Genomic DNA, 20,544 nt, shown 5'->3' with positions numbered 1-20,544 from the left:
TAGGATGGGGGTGGGGGGAGCCCAGATGAGCTGTTTGCAGCATCTCTGCTCCATGTTTTGAGTAGGTAGGGCCGAGCAAGGCAGTGTCATTTCGAGGCCCCAGGCAGGTATTTTATTTTTAATTAAATTTAATTAAAAAAATATTTCATTTATTAAAGAGAAAGATAAGAGAGAAAGAAACAGACATCACTCTGGTACACGTGCTGCCAGGGATTGAACTCGGGACCTCTTGCGTCCAATGTTTTTTTTTTTAATTTTATTATCTTTATTTACTGGATAGATACTGTCATAAATCGAGAGAGAAGCGGGGGATAGAAAGGAAGAGAGAGAGAGAGACACCTGCAGCCCTGCTTCACCACTTGTGAAGCTTTCCCCCTGCAGGTGGGGACCGGGGACTCAAACCTGGGTCCTTGAGCACTGTAACATGTATGCTCAACCAGATGCGCCACTGCCCGGCCCCTGCTTCCAATGTTTTATCCATTGAACCACCTCCCGGACCACACATTTAATTTCTTTACTGTTATTTATTTTGGATAGAAAGAAATTGAGAAGAAAGATTGAGATACAGAATATAGAATTAAAATAAAATACAGGGAGGAAGAAAGACACCTGGAGCCTTGTTTCACCGCTCATGAAGCTTCCCCCCGTAGGTGAAGCCCAGAGACTTGGTCCCAGATCCCTGCACGTCGGTCATGTGTGCATTGAATCAGGTGTGCCACCACCCTGTGTCTAAATTTTTAAAAATATATATTAACACTAGACAGGGCCATAGCATCACATGTGAGGTGCTGGGGATTGAACTCGGGACCTCGTGCTTCAAAGTTCAGTGCTTCATTCACTTTTATTCTTTTGGATAGAAATGGAACAGGAAGGAAGATGGATTTTTAAAATTTTTCTAAAAAATATTTATTTGGAGGCTGGGCAGTAGTGCACCCGGTTGAGCACACACATTACCATACACACAGGGACCCTGGTTCAAGCCCCCAGGTCCCTACTTGCAAAGGGGAAATTTCAAGAGCAGTGAGGCAGTGCTGCAGATCCCCCCTCCACCTCCCTCCCTCCCCTTTCAATTCCTCTCTGTCCTATCAAATGGAAAAAAAAAAAAGCTAAAAACTAAAACCCAAGAACAAAACTAGAAACCTAGTTGCCGTGGGGGAGGGAGTCCAACAGGTAGAGTACCTGCTCTGCAAACCTGCTGCCTCCGGTTCAGTCCCTGGCCCGAGAGCTGTCTAAAGTACAAATATTTCTTGAACGACAGAAGCCTCCAAGGATACCACACATACCTACTCCAGCCCCAGATGGAGCCACAGGGTTGGGTCTCCAGCTCCCAGCAGCTGTCAGCTACCATCAGCTGTACCCAGGAAACCTGCATGACGCCTGACTCAGGCTGGTGCCACCCGGAGCCCAATTGAGGCAGGTGAGTCACCTGTTGCCCGGCCAGCCCCAGGACCCCACACTGCTCCTGCTCAGCCTGCCCAGGGTCCTGGCCACGGGACCACTCTGCGTCACAGCCTGAGGCTCAGTCACTGGCCTGACTGCAGGCCACAAACACCCAGCTCACAGCTTTTTTTTTTGGTCATTTCTGAAGTTTCACCGATCTGGGCTGACTTTTTCAGCTAGAGAGACACATACACACACAGAGAGAGAGACTGAGATCACAGCACCAAAGCTTCCTCCACAGTGGTAGGGACCAGGTTTGAACCTGAGTATTGAGCTTGGCAAAGTGGGTCCACTCTCCCCAAGTGAGCTATCTTGCCAGCTCCCTTTTCTTTTCCTTCTCTTTCTTTCTTTTTTTCTTTGTTTCCTTCTTTTTTTGTTTCTCTTGGATAGAATCAGAGAAATTGAGAGGGAACAGAAGGAGATAGGGAGAGAGAGGAAAAGGGGGAGAGTCCTGCAGCCGTGCTTCACTACTTGTGAAGCTTCCCCCTGCAGATGGGATGCGGGTCTTGAACACCTGTGCGCTTAACCCACTGTGCTACTGCCTGGCTCCCTCCAGCTTCATTTACTCATTTATTTATTTATTTATTTGTTTGTTTTTATGGAGTCTAGTGACTGGCTCCTGTCTTTAACTTTTCTTTTTTTTAAATTTTTTTATTTCTAAAAAGGAAACATTGACTAAGCCATAGGATAAGAGAGGTACAACTCCACACAGTTCCCACCACCAGATCTCTATATCCCCTCCCCTCCCCTGATAGCTTTCCTATTCTTTATCCCTCTGGGAGTATGGACCCAGGGTCATTGTGGGATGCAGAAGGTGGAAGGTCTGGCTCTGTAATTGCTTCCCCACTGAATATGGGTGTTGGCAGGTGGATCCATACTCCCAGCCTGTCTCTCTCTTTCCCTAGTAGGGTGGGGCTCTGGGGAAGCGGAGCTCCAGGACACATTAGTGGGGTCATCTGTCCAGGGAAGTCTGGTCGGCATTATGCTGGCATCTGGAACCTGGTTGTTGAAAAGAGAGTTAACATACAAAGCCAAACAAATTGTTGACCAATCATGGACCTAAAGGCTGGAGTAGTTCAGATGAAGAGTTGGGGGGGGGGTTCCTCCATTTTGTAGATATCTAGTAGGCATATTTTAGTTATATTCCAAAGGGCCTGTGGCTATACTATTTTTTTTTCCCCCCTGAGCCTGAAATCTGGTATGCAGGTGGATCCAAGTTATTGTCTGGGGAGATGATGTCATGGCTGGAAAAAGGACCAGAAAGCTGAATCAGGGAAGAGAGCAGCTCCCAAATATGGGAAAGGGGTATAAATATTGTTGACTGTAAACCCCATCGATTTGATGTGATCTGGGGCCCAGATTCAGCTTAGGAGCCTGTGTGACCTCTGCATCCCTGTAGATCTGACTTCGCATTCTGTGGTCATGAGTAGGAACATTCCATGCTGCCCCAATATCAGGACCCATCTTCCTCAGGTGTAGCATAGAGTATGTTGTCCAGCCTCCCTTTGAAGGATGGAACATTCTCTATCATTGTCGATCCATGTAGAGGGCAAGGTCCTGTGGGAGCCCACGAAGGGGTCTATTGTGTTGTTCCTGATAGAAATGACCAATAACAATGGAGAGAGGGATTTATTCGAGGTCTAGGCCCATCATGTCTGTTTGGGACTCTCAGGACTCCCCGATTAGGGCCCCAGCTGATGGGGTGTCCTGATAAGTGACTAAAGCATCATTGCTAAAGCATGCCAATCTCGGGAGTCGGGCAGTAGCACCGCGGGTTAAGCAAAGTACAGCTGGACTGGCTCAAGGATCCTGGTTCGAGCTCCCAGCTCCCCACCTGCAGGGGAGTTGCTTCACAACAGTGAAGCAGGTCTGCAGGTGTCTGTCTTTCTCTCCCCCTCTCTGTCTTCCCCTCCTCTCTCCATTTCTCTCTGTCCTATCCAACAATGATGACATCAACGACAAAAACAATAATAATTACAACAATAAAACAACAAAGGCAGCAAAAGGGAATAAATAAATAAATATTTTAAAAAACTAAAAAAAAAAAAGTATATCAGTCTCTTGCCCTTATTCAGCTTTTGCAGTCCTTGCTGTCTTTAACTTTCTTTTTCTTCCTCTCTTAGTCTCCCTCCGCCTTCTCCTTCTTTTGCCTTCAGGGAGATTGCTGGGACCCTGAGTCTGCTGGAGTCCACCACTCCCAAGAGACCTTTTTTTTTTTTACCTTCCTAGATTGAGAGTGAGAGGCAAGGGATGAGAGGGAGAGATACCAAGGTACTGCTTCACCACTCATGAAGCTTCCCACCCACAGGTGTTCCCATGTGGTGACCTGGAGCTTGAATCTGGGTCTTTGCATGTGATAAAGTGACCACTGGCGGGGGTAGATAGCATAATGGTTATGCAAAGGAAACCTCCCATGCCTGAGGCTCCAAAATCCCAGGTTCAGTCCCCCTTCTTCTTCTAGCGTTTGCCATTCTTCCGTAGCCAGTCAACAGCGTCAGGTTGAACCTGATGTAAAGTTTCGAGACCTCCTTTGAATCTGGAGAGGTGGCAGTTGTTGACTATGTGGGTCATAGTCTGTCTGTAGCCGCAGGGGCAGTTCGGGTCGTCTCTGGCTCCCCAGTGATGGAACATAGCGGCGCACCGGCCATGACCTGTTCGATAGCGATTGAGGAGGGCCCAATCATAACATGCTAGGTCAAAGCCAGGTGGACGCTCGCAGGGGTCTGTGATGAGGTGTTTGTTCTTAAAGTGACCATATTATGGGCTAAGCCATCTCCCTGAGCCGTTCATCTTAGCTTTTGCCTAAGGCACGTATGTGAGGACTGGTGTGTGTACACACACACACACACACACACACACACACACACACACCCTGTGTGACTGCAAAGCATCCAGGGCTTCGCAGAGAGACTGTATGGGACAAGCTGCCCTCGATGCCTGTTTCCGGTTCCCACCACTTTCCAAGTTCCAATTAGTCCTGCTGCTCTGCCTGGAAACTGCAGCTGGAGCGGAGGTTTCCAGAAGCATCCTTACAAACCCAGGGAAGTCAGCCGGCAGCCAGCAGAGCTGCACTAGAAGCTGAGGCTCCTCCAGGGAGCCCTCCAGGCCTAGGCCTCCCTAAAATATTTGGAGACAGTAAGGGGGGGCACCGTAGCTGAGGGCCCAGAGGTAAGGCACTCCAGTGACAGTTTCTCAGAGGACTTAGTCCTCGGACTGAGTCAGGCAGGCAGGCACCAGTGAAAACATGCGCTCTCTCTGTGTTCTAGCCTTCCAGGCCATTCCCACGCGGCCCTGGGGCACCGGAAGGGCAGCTAGCCGTGGGAATGTCCCCTGGTCCCCTCCCCGGGGGAGGCCCCCACCCCCTCGCGCCTTCCAGGGAAGGAAGCTGCTGAACAATGCGGCATATCACAGAGCAGAGAGCGGGCACCTCGCCCGGGGCACAGGGCAGGCCTGCCCCAGGTCCCCGTGCACCCTCAGGTGGGCCTGCCCACACCTTCTCCATCCCCGTCTCCCCCACCAGCAGATGCGGGGTGACCCTCTCTTTGGGTGTGTCTCTTCTCCACTGACACCCAGTTTCCACATGGGTCTGATTCCCAGGAGGGACTGAGTTGCCCTTTTTTTAATGCAAAACTTTAAGAATATATTTTACTCATCTATTTTGATGTCTTACTTTATTTTATTTATTTTGGACAGAGACAAATTGGGGGGAGACAGGGAGAGAGGAAGAGACAACTGCAGCTCTGCTCCACCCTTGTGAAGCTTTCCCTCTGCAGGTGGGGAGCGGGGATTTGAAGTCATATCCTTGAGCACTGTAATGTGTGCCCTCAACCAGCCCCCATCTATTTTTAATGAGAGAGGCAGAGAGACCAGAGCACGACTCAGCTTTAGCTGATGGCGGTGCTGGGGATTGAACCTGGGACCTCAGAGTCTCAGGCATGAAGGTCTTTTACAGAACCACTATGCTGTCTCCTCACATCAAATTCAGGTTGATTTATTTATTAATGAAAGAGAGAAAGAAAGAGAAAAGGAGGAGGATGAAGAAGCAAGAGGAAAAAGAAAGCGAAAGTGTCACTCTAGCATATGTGATGCTGGGGATGGAACTCAGGACCTCATGCCTGAGAGTCCAGCTCCTCACCCACTGCGCCTCCTCCCAGCCCCAGAAGACACTGACACAAGATGTGGCCAGTGGGGAGTTGGGGAGAGAGGAAGAAAGGCTTATTTAACTTTTTATTTATTTATTGTGGCCCTGGAGGCGACACAGAGAATAAAACATTGGACTCTCAAGCACGGGGTCCTGAGTTCAAGTCCTGGCATCACATAAACTAGAGTGAGGCGGGAGTCGGGCGGTGGCGCAGCGTGTTAAGCACACGTGGCGCGAAGCGCAAGGACCAGGTAAGGATCCTGGTTCGAGCCCCCGGCTCCCCACCTGCAGGGGAGTCACTTCATAGGGAGTCAAGCAGGTCTGCAGGTGTCTGTCTTTCTCTCCCCCTCTCTGTCTTCCCCTCCTCTCTCCATTTCTCTCTGTCCTATCCAACAGCGATGACAGCAATAACAACCATAAAACAAGGGCAACAAAAGGGAATAAATAAATATTTTTAAAAATCTAGAGTGATGCTCTGGGGTCTCTCTCCAGCCAACCAGCCAACCAGCTAACCAAATATGAGTGGGTCAGTTAATATCAAGACGTTTTCTAAACATGTTAATTGGGGCCAGGCAGTAACACACCTGGTAGGGCATACATGCTACATTGTTCAAGGACATGAGTTCAAGCCCCAATGGGATGCATTGGATCGACCTTCTCGTGGTGCATCCCGTGAGTACCCATTCACTGGGGAAACTGACGATCCTTCCTAGCCGACTGAATCCACATGGATCCCAGTCACTTTCAAAGCCAGCAACAAGCAGCTCCTGACAGCTTTCAACCTGACGCTGTTTACTGGCTACGGAAGAAGGGCAAACGCTAGAAGAAGAAGTTCAAGCCCCCAGACCTGACCAGGAAGGAAGCTTCACAAGTGGTGAAGCAGGGCTACAGGTGTCTCTGTCTCTCTCCCTCTCTATCTCTCCTTTCTCTTTCAATTTCTGTAATAACAAATAATAAAATATAAAAGAGTATTAAGGGCAGAGAGAATGAGAGAGACCCAGAGCCTCATTCAGGTGTGTGTGAGGCCAAGGACTAGACACATACCACCTCCCAGACCAAGGCATATATATATATATATATATATATATACTCCCTTTTGTTGCCCTTGTTGCAGTTATTATTGTTGTTGTTACTGATGTTGTCATTGTTGGATAGGACAGAGAGAAATGGAGAGAGGAGGGGAAGACAGAGGGGGAAAGATTAACACCTACAGACCTGCTTCACCACTTGTGAAGTGACCCCCCTGCAGGTGGGGAGCCGGGGGCTCGAACCGGGATCCTTGAGCCGGTCCTAGCGCTTTGCACCACCTGTGCTTAACCCGCTGCGCTACCGCCCAACTCCCCAGGGCTCAATTTTTACAATAATGGTTTCTGTACCAGAGTAAAATACTCCACTGGGCTTAAGTTGTTTAAGTATTTCTACAAAATAATGGCTTCATCTTTGAGACCTTTCCCGGAGTTTAGTTTTCTCAGCTCTTCAAATAGGCTGCCATGCCTTGCCCCCCAGCCAAGCACCAACACCCCCCCCAGGCCCAGGGCCCCCCAGCCTGAGTCCTCCCCCTGCAGCCCCCTGGGTAGACAAGATGCTGGAACGGGACACCTGCTCAGCACCTGTGGGCTGCCCAACCCCTGGTCCCACAGTGGGCGCCTTCGCTGGCACAGAAAGGACTCGTGGTCACTTCCAGTCTCTGGGGCCAGGCTGGGTGGGAAGCTGTGCTTCTGTTCTTCCTGTTGGTCTGAAAGAACGTTTTCCCCGTGGTCCGGAACCCTGGGCCCCAGGCTCCCTCAGCCACCTCGCCTTCCGCCAGCCGCTTCCTGCCTGGCTGCCTGGCTGGCTCCCACACCACAGGCCCCCCTGAGCCCTCCTCCCTCTGCCCTCCTCTTCTGGCCAAGGGTGCCTGCAGGGGGTGTGTGAGACTTCCACTTCTTCCGTCATACTGCGGGCTCCCTGCCCCTCTCCACACATGCAGCCTGTATTGTTTTGCTGGGAACCCGAGCTTCTCACAGTTGAGATTTCACTCCTCTGGACCATTTTTGATTCAGAGAAAGAGAGAGACAGAGACAGAGAGGGAGGGAGGGAGGGAGGGATACCACAATACCAGAGCTTCCTCTGTTGCTTGAGCATCACTCAGGTGGTGCCAGGACTGGAATCTGGGTTGCACTTGTGCTAATGTAGGCACTCTACCTTGTGAGCTACCTCTCTGGCCCTCCACATACGTTTGTTTGCTTGTTTTATTGATAGAAAGATCAAGACAGAGATGCAGAGAGAGAGAAAAAAAACCACAACACTGAAGCTTCCTCCTTCAGTGCTAGGCAGGCTGGGCTTGAACCTGGTTGGCACAAGGCAAAGCAGCACATCACCCAAGATTTTCTGCCAGTTTCTCACATACATGCTTTTTTTTTTTTTTTTTTGGTATAGAGGAAGAGAAAGAGAGAAAGGGAGGGGAGGAGAGACACCTCCAGCAAGCTCAACTTCATTACTCCTGTAAGTGGGGACCAGGGCCTCGAACCTGGGTCCCTGCACATGGTAACATATGTGATCAACCAGTTGCATCACTCCCTGGCCCCTGTATGTGTTTAAAGAAAGTTAAAACCAGGGGGTCTGGCAGTAGCACAGAGGGTTAAGAGCTCATGGCACAAAGTGCAAGGACCGGCATAAGGATCCCGGTTTGAGCCCCCAGCTCCCACCTGCAGGGGAGTCGCTTCACAAGCGGTGAAGCAGGTCTGCAGGTGTCTGTCTTTCTCTCCCCCTCTCTATCTTCTCCTCCTCTCTCCATTTCTCTCTGTCCTGTCCAACAACGACGACATCAGTAACCACAACAATGTTAACAAGGGCAACAAAAGGGAAAATAAATAAATATAAAAAAACTTAAAAAAAAGAAATGGAGAGAGGAGGGGAAAACAGAAAGGGGGAGAGAAAGACAGACACCTGCAGACCTGTTTCACCACCTGTGCAGTGACTCCCCTGCAGGTGGGGAGCCGGGTTTTCGAACCGGGATCCTTACACCGGTCCTAGTGCTTTGCCCCACCTGTGCTTAAACCGCTGCGCTACCACCCAGCTCCCTAGTTTTAACTTTCTTTTTTTTAATACGTAAATTTTAAAAAATATTTATTTATTTCCTTTTGTTGCCCTTGTTCTTTTATTATTGTAGTTATTGTTGTTGTTGATGTCATTGTTGGATAGGACAGAGAGAAATGGAGAGAGGAGGAGAAGACAGAGAGGGGAAGAGAAAGACAGACACCTGCAGACCTGCTTCACCACCTGTGAAATGACTCTCTTACAGGTGGGGAGCCGGGGGCTCGAACCAGGATCCTTGAGCCGGTCCTTGTGCTTTGCGCCACGTGCGCTTAACCTGCTGTGCTACTACCCGACTCCTTCCTCTCTCCATTTCTCTCTGTCCTATCCAACAACAATGACATCAATAACAACAACAATAATAACTACAACAACAGTTTTAAAAAAAGGGCAACAAAAGGGTAAACTAGTGGTCCGGGAGGTGGCGAAGTGATAAAGCTTTGGACTCTTTAAGTATGAAGTCCCGAGTTCGATCCCCAGCAGCACATGTGCCAGAGTGATGTCTGGTTCTTTCTCTCTCCTCCTATCTTTCTCATAAATAAATAAAATCTTTAAAAAAAAGAAAAAAAAGTTAAAACTAAGAGCAGCCAAGGAAGACAGCACAGTGGTTCTGCAAGAGACCCTACTGCCTAAGCCTCTGAAGTCCCAGGTTCAATTCCCAGCACCACCATCAGCCAGAGCTCAGCAGGGCTCTGGTATCTTTCTCTCTCTCTTTCATTAAAATAGATAACTAGGGACTAGGTAGTGGCCCACATGATTGCGCTCACATATTACAATGTGCAAGGACCCATGTTCCAGCCCCTGCAGGGGAAAAGCTTCGTAAGTAGTGAAGCAGGGCTGCAGGTGTCTCTCTCCCTCTCTGTCTCTCCTTTCTCCTCAAATTCTGGCAGTCTCTGTCCAATAAATAAACAAAGATGATGACCAAAAAATTGGAGGGTGGAAGTAGATAGCGTAATGGTTATGCAAAGAGATTCTCATGTCTGAGACTCCAAAGCCCCAGGTTCAGTCCCCCCGCACCACCATAAGCCAGAGCTGAACAGTATTCCAGTAATAATAATAATAACAATATAATTAAATATTTTATTTTATTATTTTTTGAATAAGAGATACAGAGAGAAAGACATTCAGAGAAAGACCAGAGCCCTGCTCAGCTCTGACTGATGGTAGTGCGGGGTAAAATAAAATAATTATATAATTAAATAAATACTTTATTTTATTACTTTTTGAATGAGAGAAACAGAGAGAAAGACATTCAGAGAAAGACCAGAGCCCTGCTCAGCTCTGGCTGATGGTGTTACGGGGGCTTGAACCTGGGACCTCAGAGCCTCAGGCAGGAGAGTCTTTAGTAGAACCATTATGCTGTCTCCCCAGTAAAGTAAAATATTAAAAAAAATAAAATAAAAGTAAGGGCACGGGAGTCAGGCGGTAGCGCAGCAGTTAAGCACAGGTGATACAAAGCCCAAGAACTGGCGCAAGGATCCCGGTTCGAGCCCCCGGCTCCCCACCTGCAGGAGAGTCGCTTCCCAGGCGGTGAAGCAGGTCTGCAGGTGTCTGTCTTTCTATCCCCCTCTCTGTCTTCCCCTCCTCTCTCCATTTCCCTCTGTCCTATCCAACAACGATGACATCAATAATAACTACAACAATAAAACAACAAGGGCAACAGAAGGGAATAAATAAATATTTAGAAAAAAAACTAAGGGCACCAGGAGATGATTCACCCTGCACAGATCACCCACTTCATCATGTGTACAGATCTGGGTTCAAGCTCCTGCGCACCACATGGGAGCACCTCGATCATTCAGATAGTGACAAAGATGCCATTACCCTGGAGCTTCACTCAGTGCTATATGCCTCCCACTTGGGTGCCAGGGTCTGAATGCGACCGTGAGCACAGCGGGCCGCGAGGCCTACACGGTGTGCTTTCTCTCCTGCCGTCACAGGGCTTGTAGCTCAGCCAGCAGGTCAAGAGGTTCAGGACGGGCCAGGGCTCAGCCCTCAGGAGAGATGTCCTCAGAGCAGGGACCTCAGACCCACCAGGCCCACTGGACAAATGACCAGAGATTCTTCACAGAGATCCCGTTATCTCTGATGTCTTGAAAATCAAAAGATATACAGCCACCATTAAGGGACTTGTATGTGGGAGGACCCAGGTCCAGCCCCCTGGTACCATCAGTAGCCAGAGCTGAGCAGTGGTTATTGATACAGGAAAAAGAGGGTGGCCAGTGGTACACATGTTACAATGCACAAAGACCCAGGTTCAAGCCCCCGTCCCCACCTGCAGGGGGGAAGGATTCATGAGTGGTGAGTCAGTGCTGCAGGTGTCTCTCTCTCACCCCATCTTCCCTATCAATTTCTTGCTCTCTATTCAATAAATTATTAGATATTAAAATTAAAAAAGAAGAAAACCTCCATTTTTTTTTTGATAGGACAGAGAGAAATGGATAGAGGAGGAGAAGACAGACACCTGCAGACCTGCTTCACTGCCCATTAAGTGACCCCCCTGCAGGTGGGCATCCTTATGCCAGTCCTTGTGCTTCATGCCATGTGCACTTAACCCGCTGCACTACTACCCGACTCCTGTAAAAAAATCTGAATTTCACTCAAGGAGTTTGAATCGTGCATAATGGGAAATAACTAAGAAGCGAGAAAGACTTAGCCTAGCACCACTAGTCTCACTCCCTCCCGTTACCTTCCCAACTTCCCAACCTGTCACAAATCGACCCCCCCCAAAGGCTGGGGCACTCAGTTTCCCCAGCACCCTCTTCTACCAAGCCATGTCTTTAGAAAGAGGCTGAGAGAGGAGAGAGATCACTGCAAGGCTGCACCATACAGGGAGCTTCCCCTGTGCCCTACGTGGTGCTCCCATGTGGTACTGGGACTCAGCCCTCTGGGTTCACAGGGATTAATGTCTGGACTGTCCACTTGGGGAAAGTTCTTGAAAAGTCTGAGTGGGAGGTGTGGTCAGGGCAGGCTGCTGTCCTCTTGCAGGGGGGTAGGGGACAGGGCAGAGGGCAGGAAGTCCAGATAAAGTTACCAGGGAAGCAGGGGTGAGGATGGGCATGGGGAGCCACATGAACCCCAGGAGAACGACCTGCCCTACTTGCAGGAACCTGGGAAAACATTCCATTCTGAGAGCCATGCTTCCAGGACCCATCAGCCCAAAGCCACTTCTGCCAGCGCTCGACTCTGCCCTCTGGTGGTCATTGAAGGTATTGCTTATTGCTAGCATGTCACATGTCAAATAGGTTTCTACAAGTAGTGTGTGTGTGTGTGTGTGTGTGTGTGTGTGTGTGTGTGTGTGTGTTGCACCTGGTGTAGGTCTGGCCTCACTTGTGCAGGGGTTTTAGATGTTTGGTTACTGAGATCCCAAATCAGGTTTTTTTTTTTCCAGTTAAAGTCAGAATTCCCAAAGGCCTGTGCTGTCTCTCCCTAAGAAGCAAAACTGGCAGCACAGGAGCTGGCACAGTGGATTAGCAACTGGACTTTCACACCTGAGGTCCTGAGTTGGATCCCTGGCATCACATATACCAGAGTGATGCTCTGGTTCTCTCTTTTTAAAAAAAAATATATTTATTTCTTTTAAATATTTATTTATTCCCTTTTGTTGCCCTTGTTGTTTTATTGTTGTTATTGATGTCATTGTTGTTGGATAGGACAGAGAGAAATGGAGAGAGGAGGGGAAGACAGAGAGGGGGAGAGGAAGATAGACACCTGCAGACCTGCTTCACCGCCTGGGAAGCGACTCCCCTGCAGGTGGGCAGCCGGGGGCTCGAACCGCGATCCTTACACGGGTCCTTGTGCTTTGCGCCACGTGCGTTTAACCTGCTGCGATACCGCCCAACTCCCTGGTTTTCTCTTTCTTTGTTCACTAATGATAAATAAGAGAAGACAGCAAGCAAGGAAGAAAAAAAAGGAGGCAAGGAATGATATAAAAGAAAGGAAGAAAAAAGAAAGAGAGAAAGAAAGAAAAGAAAGGGAGGGACGGAGGCAGGGAGGTCACTCGTGGTGATATCCTACGTGTACCGGACCCTGGGCTTCAGTCCCGTGTGGCAGGCAAGAATTCTACCACTGAACCACCAATGCTTCCTGCTTCAGTCCTTTGCCTGGAATAAAAGCAGTGAAAACAATGGTCATGAGGTTCCTGGTCCAGCCCCTGGCACTGCAATTGCAGAGTGAGGCTGTGGTGCCATCTCTTTTTCTCTCTCATCAAGAAATAAATCAATAAATCGACAACTAAATTAAGGGCTGGGGTAGACAGCATAATGGCTACATGCAAGCAGACTCTCACGGCACACCGGGTAAGCACATGTAGTAAGATGTGCAAAGAACAAGGATTCCGGTTGCAGGCCCCGGATCTCCTTGCAGGAACAGACACTTCGCATGTGGTGAAGCAACTCTGCAGGTGTCTCCTTTTCTCTCTCCCTCTCTCAATTTCTCTGTCCTAGCCTATAAAATGGAAAAATTGGCCACCGGGAGCAGTGGATTTGTAGTGCCAGCACTGAGTCCCAGCAATAACCCTGGAGGGAAAAAAAACAGACTCTCATGCCTGAGGCTCCAAAGTCCCAGGTTCAATCCCCTGCACCACCATAGGCCAGAGCTGAGCAGTGCTCTGATGACAAAAAAAAATTATTAGGTCCAGAGAGAGTTTACTTAGACTCCACTTTGCTAACTCAAACCCTGGCGCCATCTGGAAGGTGTTGGGGCACTGAGGGAAGCTCTAGTGTCTTTGGCTCTATTCTTCTCCCTCCGTCCCTGTCTCTTACCTAAATGACAAAGCAACCATGAGCTTGGTATGCACACAGGTGCCCAGGCACCAAAGAAGAAGGAGAAAACGAAAAATGTTCTATTTATTTATTTATCTCCAGGGTTATCGCTGGGGCTCGGTGCCTGCACTACGAATCCACTGCTCCTGGAGGCCATTTTTCCCCTTTTGTTGCCCTTGTTGTTTATCATTGTGGTTATTATTGTTGTTGTTGTTACTGGACAGGACAGAGAAATGGAGAGAGGAGGGGAAGACGGGGGGGAGAGAAAGACAGACACCTGCAGACCTGCTTCACCACTTGTGAAATGACCCCCCCCCCCCGCAGGTGGGGAGCTGGTGGGGAGCTGCAGGCCGGTCATTGTGCTTTGCGCCAAGTGCGCTTACTCTGCTGCGCTACCGCCCAGCCCCCTCACTTTATTTATCTCTCATGAGAGAAAGAGAAGCCAGATAACAGGGGATAATAGGGGATGGAGCCAAGAGCCCTGTGCTCTACCAGCTGAGCTGTCTCCCTGGCCACAAAATAAATACAATAAATAATTCTGGGGTTAGGGCTCCAGGTGTCTCTCTGTCTTTCTCCCTCTCTCTCTCTCTCTCTTTTTAAATTTTTATATTTTGCTTCCAGGGTTATCGCTGGGGCTCGGTGCCTGCACTATGCATCCACTGCTCCTGGAGGCCATTTTATCCCTTTTGTTGACCTTGTTGTTGTTGTTGGATAGGACAGAGAGAAATGGAGAGAGGAGTGGAAGACAGTGAGGGGGAGAGAAAGACAGACACCTGCAGACCTGCTTCACTCCTTGTGAAGCGACCCCCCTGCAGGTGGGAAGCCGGGTGCTTGAACCCAGATCCTTGCCCTTTGTGCCATATGCGCTTTACCCGCTGCACTACTGCTTGCTCCCCATCTCCCCCTTCCCTCTTGATTTCTGGCTGTCTCTATCCAATAAATAATTTTTAAAATTTAAAAAAATACGGGTGTCGGGCGCTAGCACAGCAAGGACTGGCGTAAGGATCCCAGTTTGAGCCCCCGGCTCCCCACCTGCAGGGGAGTCGCTTCACAGGCTGTGAAGCAGGTCTGCAGGTGTCTGTCTTTCTCTCCCCCTCTCTGTCTTCCCCTCCTCTCTCCATTTATCTCTGTCCTATCCAACAACGACGACATCAATAACAACAACAATAACTACAACAATAAAACAAGGGAATAAGTAAATAATAAATAAAAATTTAAAAAATACAAAAAAAGTGGTCCGGGAGGTGGTCCAGTGTATAAAGCATCCAACTCTCAAGCATGAGGTCCTGAGTTCAATCCCCAGCAGCACATGTACCAGAGTGATGTCTGGTTCTTTCTCTCCTCCTATCTTTCTTATGGACAAATAAATAAATAAATAAATTCTTTTTAAAAAGGGGGGAGCCTCCAGGAGATTCGTGGTGCAGGCAAAATGTCCCAGCAATAACTCTAGAGGCAAAAAAAAAAAATACAAGAAAATACAAATTATGACTAAAAATAAATTCATAAGGGGCTGGGCAGTGGAGCAGCGGGTTAAGTACACATGGCGCCAACCACAAGGACATACGCAAGAATCCCGGTTCGAACCCCCGGCTCCCCACCTGCAGGGGAGTCATTTCATAAGCGGTGAAGCAGGTCTGCAGGTTTCTGTCTCTCTCTCCCCCTCTTTATCTTCCCCTCCTCTCTCCATTTCTCTCTGTCCTATTCAACAACAATAGCAATAACAACAACAAGGATAAACAACAGGGCAACAAAAGGGGAAAAATTACCTCCAGGAGCAGTGGATTCGTAGTGCAGGCACCAGTCCCAGCGATAACCCTGGAGGCAAAAATAAATAAATAATTCTGAGGGCTGGCTGGTGGCGCACCTGGCTGAGTGCACGTTACTATCTATACAAGGAACTGTGCTCAAGCCTCCAGTCCCCACCGGCAGGGGGAAGCAGCTCTTGGAGAAGTGATGCAGGCCTGCCGGTGTCTCCTTTCCTCTCAACTTCTCTCTGCCTTATTAGATAAAAAAATTAAAATAATAGGACTGGGGAGACAGCATAATGGTTACACAAAGAGACTTTCATGCCTGAGGCTCCAAGGTCCCAAGTTCAATCCCCAGCACCCAAGCTGAGCAGAGTGCTCTTGTCTCTCTCCCCTCTCCTGTATCTCTCATCGAAATAAATAATATATTAAAAAATCAAGATAATTATTTTTATGTTAAAGTAGGGTCTGGAGAGACGGCTCACTAGGCAGAGAAAATACTCTGTCACGTATACAGCTTGGGGTGTAGCTCTGGCATCACGTGAGGCGGCACGGCGCGGGGGGGGGGAGCTGTGATGCTGAGGCCTCTCTCCTTTCACTCTGTCTCTCTCCCTGAAGGACAAAGTCAACCCTGAGCAGAGGTCGCATGTGAGACGTCTCAGCCGGGTGCAGACATGAAGCCCCTGGTTAGCATCTGTGTATCGGTAGTACCGGGCCTCCATGGGGCTGGGGAGCGGTGCTAGCCTGGGCCCGACAGCAGCCCCAGGACGGCAGTGATGTGTTCTTCTAAATTCCCAGGGAGCCTCCCAGATAAGGCAAGGGAGGCAGCTCAACCTTTCAGAGCACCAGACTTGAAGGCATGAGGCTCCGAGGTCCTCAGCACCACCATGATCCAGAGATGAGTAGGCCAGAGAAAGAGAGAGAGGGGGAGGGCAGGAGGGAGGGACAAAGGTAGGTAGGTAGGTAGAAAAAGAGGAAGAGTGTGGTCGTGGAGGTGGCGCAGTGGATATAGCACTGGACTCTCAGGCATGAGGTCTGGAGTTCAATCCCCAGCAGCACATGTATCAGAGTGATGTCTGGTTCTTTCTCTCTTCCTATCTTTCTCATGAATAAATAAATGAAATCTTAAAAAAAAAAAGAGGGAGAAAGAAAGAGAGGAAGAGGGGCTGGGTGGTGGCGTACCTTGTTGAGCACACATGCTATAATGCACAAGGACCCAGGCTCAAGCCCCCGGTCCCCACCTGCAGGGGGAAAAGCTTCACAAGTGGTGAAGCAGGGCTGCAGGTGTCTCTCTGTCTCTCTCCCTCTCTGTCACCCCTTCCCTCTTGATTTCTAGCTGTCTCTATCCAATAAATAAGTAAAAAAAAAGAAAGAAGAAAAGAAGGAAGAAGGGGGGCCAGGCTGGTTAAGCACACACACTACAGTGCGCAAGGACCCGGGTTCAAACCCCCGGTCCCCACCTGCAGGGGGGAAGCTTCACAAGCGGTGAAACAGGGCTGCAGATGTCTCTCTGTCTCTCCCTCTCTACCTCCCCCTCCCCTCTCAATTTCCTTCTGTATCCAATAATAAATTAATAAAACTTAAAAAGGCTTATTTTAAAAAGGGAAGAGGGGGGTGGAGGGGGTAGATAGCATAATGGTTATCCAAAGAGACTCTCATGCCTGAGTCTTAGAAATCCCAGGTTCAGTCCACTGCACCACCATAAACAAGAGCTGAGCAGTGTTCTGGTTAAAAAAAGAAGGAAGGAAGGAAGGAAAAAGGAAAGAGAGAAAGGGAGAAAGAAGAAAGGAAGAAAGAGGAGGGGGGAGTCGGGTGGTAGCACAGCGGGTTAAGCGCATGTGGAGCAAAGCGCAAGGACCAGCGAAAGGATCCCGGTTCGAGCCCCCGGCTCCCCACCTGCAGGGGAGTCGCTTCACAGGCGGTGAAGCAGGTCTGCAGGTGTCTGTCTTTCTCTCCCCCTCTGTCTTCCCCTCCTCTCTCCATTTCTCTCTGTCCTATCCAACAACAATGACATTGATAATAACTACAACAATAAAATAAGGGAAACAAAAGGGAATAAATAAATAAATATAAAAAAATTAAAAAAAAAAAAGAAAGAGGAGGGGAGGGGAGGGGAGGAAAATTCTGAGGGAGCAAGACTAGTGCCCGGCTGGGAGCAGTGCCGCCACCAGAGGGCGCTCCAACCTCACGGCCCCTGTCAGCATCCCCGCCCCAGGCAGGAGAGTCTTTTGTTTGTTTACCAGAGCACTGCTCAGCTCTGGCTTGGTGGTGGTGCGGAGGATTGAACCTGGAACTTTGGAGCTTCAGATATGAGTCTCTTTGCAGAGCCATTATGCTACCTACCCCCACCCATCTTCTACAGAACCATTACACTGTACCCCAAGCCCTCCCTGACCCAATGAAAGAAAAAAAAAAAAAGATACAAGGATGTATTAATATGAGGGGGTGGTTACCTAAACATCCCTCTGGTCCATTCTGTGCTGGGGACAGAACTCAGGATCTCATGTTGTTCAGACACTGCACCACCCCCGTCCCCCTGTCCCAACATATACACAGGTAGGGGACGACAATGAGGACAGCACCACAGCACAGCACCCCCACCTTGTGACTCCCCTGTGCTGTGCCCTGTGCTCTCACGCAGGGCCAGGGCAGCCCCTGTGGTAAGGTTGCGCCCCACCTGCTGGGCAGTCTCCTGGGTCCCAGGCATCCAGCAGCAGTGTGTTCAGCTCTGGGTAGCAACTATGGAGGGGAGGGTGTAGGGAGGGGCGCAGAGACCACCATGCTGAGTGGAGGCTGAGTCCTGTCAGCAAGGAACCTGAATCAGCATCAGATGTAGGACCGACCTGGGTGGAAAGTGAGAACTTTCTGCAAAGAGTGGGGAGGGGGTTTGGGCGGTAGCGCAGCGGGTTAAGCGCACATGGCGCAAAGCACAAGGACCAGCAGAAGGATCCCGGTTCAAGCCCCAGCTCCCCACTTGCAGGGGGGTCACTTCACAGGTGGTGAAGCAGGTCTGCAGGTGTCTATCTTTCTCTCCTCCTCTCTCCATTTCTCTCTGTCCTATCCAACAACAACAACATCAATAACAACGATAATAACCACAACAATGATAAAACAACAAGGGCAACAAAAGGGGAAACAATAGCCTTCAGGAGAAGTGGATTCACAGTGCAGGCACTGAGCCCCAGCAATAACCCTGGGGGCAAAAAAAAAAGAGTGGGGAGTGGTCCCGAGTGCTGTGGGGTGGGTGTCTAACAGTTGGGGGCATCCCCCCAAGTTCAGTCCAAATAATTGTCCAGGGCACTTTTCTGTGCAGAAGACCCATCCAGCTGGAGATCCCCCCCCATGGAACGCCTGGGGCACCCCCTTCCCCAGTCCCATCCAACTGGCCTGCTCACAGAGCGTGAAGAGGGTCCCCCCAGGGAAGGCAGAGGAACAGGGGCGTTAAATCCTGGAGCAGCTCCTCAGTCCCTGGCAGACGGTCCCCACCCAACTAAATAATTCACCACCTCTGAGAAGTAGGTCAGGCATCCGGCGGGTGTTGGGGGCGGCACAGAGCAGCCTCTTCCTGCATGGGGTGGGGGGTCTCAATGCCCGGCTGTTGCCACAGGGCTGGGGGTGGGGGGTGGGTCAGGCAGCAGCCACCTCTCCTGGCAAACAGCCAATCACTCCCTCCACCCTACCTCTGGGGTCCCCCCAGCTTCTTCTAGGACCTGTGGCTGACCAGACTCCACATCTGTCCATCCATCCATCCGTCCATCATCCATCCATCCATCCACCCATCCATCCTCTTTGGCTCTAGGGAATGAACCCAGCACACTACAACCATATATCTGAGTAACCTGGCCAATTTTCCATTAAAAAATATATTTATTTATTTACTCATTTTCTTACTTTTTGTAGAGCCAGGGCCTCACAGATGTGTGATTTCACTAATCCTGGGCCACTTTTTTTTTTCTTGTTCAGGTAGAGAAACAAACATTTCCCCAGGTGCCATGGCATCTACCATTGGGTACCAGGGTTGATTTTGTTTTGAGATTTGTGTAAGAGAGGAGACATGGCACATGTGATGCCAGGGGTCAAACTTGGGACCTCATGCATGAGAGTCCCCTGTGCCACCTCCCTGATCACCAGGCATTTTTTTTTTTTTTTGCCTGCAGGGTTATTGCTGGGGCTCGGAGCCTGCACTATGAATCCACTGCTCTTGGAGGCTGTTTTTTCCCTTTTGTTGCCATTGTTGTTATTGTTATTGCTGTCATTGTTGTTGCATAGGACAGAGAGAAATGGAGAGAGGAGGGGAAGACAGAGAGGGGGAGACAAGCGACACCTGCAGACCTGCTTCACCGCCTGTGAAGCAACTCCCCTGCTGCCCTATCCAACAACAATAACTACAACAATAAAACAAGAGCAACAAAAGGGGAAAAAAACAAACCTGCAGCCCTGCTTCACCACTTGCAAAGCTTTCCCCCTGCAGGTGGGGATGGGGACTTGAACCTCGGTCATTATGCACTGCAACATATGCGCTCAGTCAGGTGCACCACCTGGCCCTCTCTTAGCTTTTAATGGCTGATAAGCTCATCTACCAAGACACACCAGAGCCAAGCCCCCAAAGCCAGGGCAGGACTGGGATTCATTGATTAATTTTCCAGGCTGGGTGGTGGCAGACCTTTCAGAGCGCACATAGCAGTAAGCACAAGGACCAGGTTTGAGCCCGATTCCCCATCTGCAGGGGCGTCGCTTGTTAAGCGGTGAAGCAGGTCTGTAGGTATGTCTTTCTCTCCTCCTCTCTATCCCCCCTCCTCTCAATTTCTCTCTGTCCTGTCCAATAAAATGAAAAAAAAAAAAAAAGGGCCGTCAGGAGCAATGGATTTGTAGTGCAGGCACCGAGCCGAAACAATAACCCTGGAGGCAAAAAAAAAAAAAAAAATTCCCAAGGAGGGGGGATGGGAGTGGATGGGAAGACCTCCAGCAAAGCCAGTAGCTAAGTGTGCCCGCCTTCAAGTCTCAGGCAAGATCCCAGAGCACCAAGTACATGCAGGGAAACAGACCTGCGCAGGCCAGGAGTTAGGATGCCCCGGGATCCTGGGCCTCCATAGGCTGGGATGGCCAGCAGCACAACCTCCTAGGGGCACCAGCGTTGCCTTTGGGTTCTGTAGGAGTTGGGGGCCCTCCCTGGGCCCCATCCTTTACCAAGGAGTTTTCATCGTATGTCACGGGGTGACTGGTTCAATCCCCGGCACCACCTTAGGCCAGAGCCGGGCTGCTCTCTGGTTTCTCATTCTCTTTTATAATAAACAAACCTTTAAAAACAGTAATAGGGGCCCGGCGGTTATGCGTCCATTGAGCACATGTTATCACGCACAGAAGCCAGGGCTCAAGCCCC

The 20,544-nt window shown here is 49.7% G+C and overlaps 1 long non-coding RNA gene across 1 annotated transcript in view; it reads left to right on the top strand.

The window, feature by feature from the left end:
• The first annotated feature begins 15 nt into the window (after positions 1 to 15).
• LOC132533402 (uncharacterized) overlaps positions 16 to 20,544 on the top strand; it is a 21,252-nt gene continuing 723 nt past the window's right edge. Inside the window, exons 1-2 of the long non-coding RNA XR_009545257.1 lie at positions 16 to 107; positions 1,259 to 1,417. This is a non-coding gene — a long non-coding RNA (uncharacterized LOC132533402). The remainder of the gene's footprint in view (positions 108 to 1,258; positions 1,418 to 20,544) is intronic.

This window comes from Erinaceus europaeus, chromosome 16, assembly GCF_950295315.1.
Source record: "Erinaceus europaeus chromosome 16, mEriEur2.1, whole genome shotgun sequence".
NCBI classification, from domain to species: Eukaryota; Metazoa; Chordata; class Mammalia; order Eulipotyphla; family Erinaceidae; genus Erinaceus; species Erinaceus europaeus.
Note: the sequence above shows the minus strand (reverse complement) of the source record. Positions and strands in the feature narration are given on the sequence as shown.